Here is a 6,512-nt window from a genome sequence, read left to right as displayed (position 1 = left end):
TGGTTTTGAGTCGTCGTCGGTTCTTGTCCCGTGTCCGTCCTGTCTTGTACCCCTCTCGCTGCTCCTGAGACTCAAGGAGACGTTTTCATTCAACGGAAAGTCGGTCCACGCAAGATGCTGAAATCATCACACTGCATCACGGAAAAATAAAGAAATATGTGGGCGTTGTGTGCAGCAGACATGCATCCACAGGTGGTTCCATTCATACACTAATTTAAAAGAATAATGTGCCTGGACGGCTCAAAGTATTTACGAAAGTAGTTACACTATTTAAGTACTGTCTTAATGTATTTATATTTTGTATTTAATTACTTCCATCATAAAGTATTTATAGGCAGTATTTAAATACATGAAAGCATGTAGTATTTTGTATTTATATTTAAATACCCGAAAAGTGTATTTATGCCCATCCCTGCGCTCACGTGACCATCCAGACAGCATGGCGCCAGCAGAGCAGACGACGCGAGCTGTAGTTGTGTCACAGTTCAGATGGCAGTATTACGTTGAACGCGTGCCTGCACTTTATTTCTGTGTGTTCGAATGTTTACTGTTCTATTAGAAGACCAGTCGCAGTGTGCGGAACGCAAAAGGAGCACGCGGGACCAGGAACATCACGTGTGGCAACAGTTACCTCCAACGTATGTACGTTCGTTGGTTAAGTGGTAAACAATGCCGTACTCAAAATACCATTGATCAGATTTGTACAACAAAAGAAGATGAATCTGCGGCACAGTTTGGGGTCCCAATTTTTTATTAATTACAAACTTTTAATTAATCAATTTCTTATTAAGCGACTAGCATAGACATAAGAAAATAATGAGAAACGTCACAATCAACAGCTATCATTAATAGAGAGCCAAACCTGCAACTCCTAGACAACACACAAACAACAGATACATGCAATAGCGAAACAATCTATCAAAATATGAAACATGACGAATTTAATACTGTGAATAGCACAGACTTAACGCTGAAGAACACAGGAACACTCTAAGCAGCGCCACGTAAACAACAACAGAGGAAATAATCTATCATTGAACCACCATAAAATCATCTTCGTGACTTAATCTAATCAAACACCCTACGATTTTCATTCTAACGAACGCTACAAACCTTACTTTGATGGAGAAACCCAACACCCAGGCACCATGAGAAGATATCGTTTTTCTTCAAAGCCCGGAGACATATTATCTCTTTGTCTATCTTACCTCTCTGACCAAAGCACCGCGCATGCTTTATCACTGAAAGGGTTGGGGGCTATATTCCTTCTTGCAGCAAACAGGGCTCTCTCAAAGTCAGATAAGGTAGTACAAAGGCGATATATTTTATTGTGCAACGCAAATAGAGGCCAATATTATTCGTTTGGATCACAATGTTTTCGTATCCTTTCCTTGAAACGGAAGTCTTTCGTCAAAGTGGATGACATAGTCTGCTAAGTTTGTACGGAGGTGATATTTTTATTGAACATGTAGAGAAAGTCCAAATTATTAAATGATAGCAACAATACTCAATCAATCAAAAACGAGAAACAAATTTAATTACATAAATTTTGTAATATCTTGAAAGTTCTATATAGATGAACCTGGGGCTATATTCCTTCTTCCAGCAAATAGGCCGCTCTCGAAGTCAGATAAGATAGTACAAAGGCGATATACAGGGTGTCCCAGAAAACGTGTCATTGAATTATAATAAAAAAACTACACCACCTAGAGTCATGCGGTCTTACTACGTTTTTGCCACCTCCTGACGCGAATGTCGTGTAACGTAAGTTTAATTATGTAATTTTTTGCGAGCTTAAGTCGGAAATTTGCCAAGTAAAGGTCACTTTTTTACCCCACCAATGTGAAGAGCGTGTCTAATTTACACAAATTAATGATAATTGACAGGAATATTCCCAATCTTTGTCAGTCCGACGAAAGGAGGTTGGAAATCCAGCCCACACCGGCATAACAGGAAGAGATAACACAGGCATGGTTTATCACGTCCGACTTTCGCTGGGATAATGCTTTCCCTCTCCCAATTTTAGGAACTGTTACCTTTTCTACTATCACTCTGTGGGCTGGCTTTGAAACCTCCTTTCGTCGGACTGAGTGCGATTGCGCTCAAAAAGTCATCGCACGTTATGGTCCGCTGCTCCGAAAAGCATGATGTTCGGCTATTTTTTCCGATGGCATGGCTCGTGAATATCACCGTCAATTATCATGAATTTGAGTGAATTCGGCACGCTCTTCACATTGGTGGGGTAAAAAAGTTACGTTTACTTGGCAAATTTCGAAGTTGAGTTCGCAAATATTTACATAATTAAACTTACGATACATGACATTCACATCAAGAGGTGGCAAAAACCGAATAAGAACAAATGCCGTTGACCGCATGATTCTAGGTGGAGTAGTTCTTTTATTATAATTCAATGACACGTTTTCTGGGACACCCTGTATTTTATTGTGCAGCGCAAATAGATGCCGATATTATTCGTGGGGATCACTATCTTTTCGTATCCTTTCCTTGAAACGGAAGTCTTTCGTCAAAGTGGATGACATAGTCGGCTAAGTTTGTACAGAGGTAATATTTTTATTGAACATGTAGAGAAAGTCCAAATTATTAAATGATAGAAACAATACTCAATCAATCAAAAACGAGAAACAAATTTAATTACATCAATTTTTGTAATATCTTGCAACAGAAAGTTCTATATAGATGAACCACACAGAAAAAAATTAATGTGAAACACAACTGAGAAATATGAGGCATTCCCAACTCAGAGATTATTTTTACTGGTGTCAATCGAGTGATCAATTGAGACATATACAAGACAATAATTATTTCAGCGGTAACTTTCTAAGCAAGCGAGTAAAATTTAAAAGTTTTCCTATAGAGGAAATCGACAGACACAATTAATACATCATGCATACATAATGCCCAACTCATGCCCAACTCATAGAATATAAATCGAACCTGAAACAAAGTCAATACAATAATTAATTGAGACAAATCATTTCTAAGCAAACAAAGTGAATACACCGCAGAATCTGAACAGAAACTCGTCATTTCGACGAATAAACAAGATCAACTAGTGGGTTCAAGCGATAAAGTGAGTGATGGATGAAAGCCGAGAACCCCAACACCAACATCAAGTTATGGAAGGGAGGGTGCACATAGAATCATTGAAAGCGCACATTTTTTTTCTTACTCGTCACATCTTTTCACACTCGTTTGTAAATCACTCGTTTGTAAATCAATATCCATAATTCTCATGGCAGGTGGATATTAATAACATTCTAAACAAAAAAATTTAATCAATAAAATGAGCATAGGTATGCTTTTAATTAAGTGTAGACGAGCACTTGAAAACAGGAGAGGCAATTGCTCTACATTGAAGAGATGGACATATTTTGTACTCGCTACCATAAGTCACGGGAAGAAGTGATAAAAAACTTATTCGAAAAAGAAGAGCCGCGAAGCGATTCCATTATCGCTGAATTTCAATACGTCCAAGACGTGGTCGTATTCGGAGATATGGTACAAACTACAGAATTGAAGGTGCAAGAATTTATATGCCGCATCTACAATCCTTATAAAAATATCTGCACATCAACGTCGGAAGGGCCAATGGGATTGATGGCGGAGTTTTTGAGGTTTGCTAACGAAGAATTGGAATACACGAAACCAGATGTAATTGTAATCATTGCAATGGGCATTGCATTCATCAAGAAAACAGTGAGATCAAATTATCATATACAAGTGGTCTATATCGCACGATTCATTACGGATCTGTTGAAATTACACATATCTGAGATGGAAAGTACATAAAATCTTATCACATGAAATGTTCAACTACCAAGGCAACGCAATGATTTTCTTCTACCAGTTCTTGCAACGATGTCGAATGAGCAGAAGTTCAATATTGTCGGGCAAGATCTGATGTATCATCACTTATTGAAACTCGACGAACATATCAACTGCGGTGGACCACCAGACGATTTTCGTCTAATACTGTCTTGTACGCCATTCAAGAATCTTCATACAAAGAAAGGAAGCCTCAATAAGAGATTGTGCAAGTTCATCGCAACAAAGTGCAAGTTGCTGAAGCGATACAAATGCGGCGACAGCGTATCGATTGCATTAACCAACGCTGGATTCAAGCGACCGATAATAAGACATCATTATGTAATACATTCCGAATTCATCAATCAAGACAACAAACGAAGACTTCAGAGATTGCAATAGGACAATTGTAATTTATCGGAACAAACAAGCATATAACTGAAATAATAAATGTAATCCTTGTCATCATTATAATGAATTCTCCGCATCACAATGAAAAACGTTTTCCATTTAGCATGGCTTGACTGAGAACAGTGACCTCTAAGGAAACGAATATTCCACACTGTGTGTAAGAATTCTCATATGGAATCAGAACTGACCATCAAATAAGGTTTTACCCAACTATACTCTGTACAAGTTCAACACCCGAAGGATAGAATTGCCGTAGAAAGATCGGTCATTGAAATTTAGAGGCATGATACATCAGTCTATGATTACAAAAAAGGATCACTAATCTTTTATGAAAACTTATGATATCTCATGAATAAAATTCCACAATGCATGTATATTTCTGAAACAGCCCAGTTACGCATGAGCAAACGACAAATGAATAAATCAAATTATATCTATAACACCTTTTGACAATATATGTTGAAAAGAATCTATTATCAAATGCCGCGATGCAAATTAGAGTGGGCATGGAAGTGGCTTGTGTGCAGTAATGACTAACGCTCGGCACCTTTTTGTTATACAGACGGCGACCTGCTACCTGATATCCATCGCTTTCACCGCCGCACATGTCACCGCTGACCCGGTTACACTGTTGTCGACACAAGCCAATATCAACATTGCTCACACCGACTTGTTCACCTTGGAGCATCCTGTGCTTCCCGAGTCAACGGCATCGAGAGTAACTTCAGCGTCTGCGAACGGTTTAAAGAACGATCCGTGCAACCCTCAGCTCAGTGGGCATGGAAGTGGCTTGTGTGCAGTAATGACTAACGCTCGGCACCTTTTTGTTATACAGGTTGGTAACCGTTTTTCTTTATTTGCTAAGAAAACTAGCAATAGTTACCTAGTGCTGCTCCCATGCCCACAAGTAATGTTTGACTTGTCTGTTGAGTGTATGACTGTAATCCGCACGCTTCTCTTATGCTCGGGTGATATAGAGAGCAATCCCGGCCCACCTAAAAGAATTCTCGTTGCTTCCTCGTGTGATGATCGTGATGCTGGGTTGAGTAACAGTCAACACAATGAAATTATGACTGCACTTGCAGAAATTCAAGCAATGTGTGAGTCAACATCCTTTGCTCAAACTGCTTTAGCTAAGTCTGTCGAAGAAATAAAAACAAACCAAGAGGATTTGGCGAGCAAGCTACTCCATGTTGATAAGCGCCTTGCCCATGTTGAAACGAGAGTCAATGCACTTGATGGCGCAGTGTCTGATCTAAATCATGCAAATCGAGCAACTTGTGATATTGTCCGGCAAAATGATGTCTTAACGTCCCGCCTTAACGAGCTCGAAGACCGTTCTCGCAGAGACAACCTGATTTTCCATGGAGTAAGCGATGCAAATGAGGATTGGCATGCAACGGAACAAAAAATACAGGACATAATATCACATGCTGTTCCAGATCTTAGTTCTTTAGATATTGAAAGAGCACATCGTTTGGGTGGCCCGTTTAATGCCAATAAATGCCGCCCAATAATTGTTAAATTCTCTAGTTTCAAAGCTAAAAATCGTGTGCTTTCTTATCGAGCACAACTAAAGGGATGTGGAGTGTCTGTTAGCGAAGATTTCTCTAAAGCAACTCGCTCAGCCCGTAAAAAAGCTAATTGACTTTGGCAAAGCGTTGCCACAGTCGCCAGCCTTTCAGTTGCGCTACAATAAACTTTTTGTCAATAGAAAATGTTTTATGTATAATAGTAATACTGACACGGTGTATGAGGCTCTTTCTCAACCTTACTCACGTGGCGTAACTGACATTGCTAATGATTCTGCCAGCAGCTCAAGTAAACACGGATATGCTACAGCGCAAATTCCTCTCTCTGTTGATAATGCCGGCGCCCCCCCCCCCCTGTAAACTCTCCGGCACCTTCACGTTCATTAGCAAACCCCGGAGACAGTGTTCCATAGCAATCTACTAGGGGAGGTGGAAGAAACCGCGCACCTAAACCTGTTTCTGTACTCTTTACAAATATTCGGAGCATAATAAACAAACGTGATCGCCTTGATTCTGCTGTAGACACTTGTCGGGCAGACATCGTAGCCTTATCTGAAACGTGGCTAAACGCGAGTGTCTCAAATAGTGAGATATTTGAATCATCTCCGTCCTTCAATGTTTATCGCTGTGATCGTGACGGTAGGCGGGGAGGTGGTACGTTGCTAGCCATTTCAAAAGAGCTCACGTCAGCGCCCTTACAAAAATAGTAATTGAATTTCTGGTTTGATCTTAATGTGTTCTTGA

At 39.8% G+C, this 6,512-nt stretch overlaps 1 pseudogene; it reads left to right on the top strand.

Annotated features, from left to right (window-relative positions):
* The first annotated feature begins 5,129 nt into the window (after positions 1-5,129).
* LOC135383266 (uncharacterized) lies at positions 5,130-6,187 on the top strand (annotated as a pseudogene).
* The last annotated feature ends 325 nt before the right edge of the window (positions 6,188-6,512 follow it).

The sequence above is a fragment of the Ornithodoros turicata genome, chromosome 2, assembly GCF_037126465.1.
Source record: "Ornithodoros turicata isolate Travis chromosome 2, ASM3712646v1, whole genome shotgun sequence".
Classification (NCBI taxonomy): Eukaryota; Metazoa; Arthropoda; class Arachnida; order Ixodida; family Argasidae; genus Ornithodoros; species Ornithodoros turicata.
Note: the sequence above shows the minus strand (reverse complement) of the source record. Positions and strands in the feature narration are given on the sequence as shown.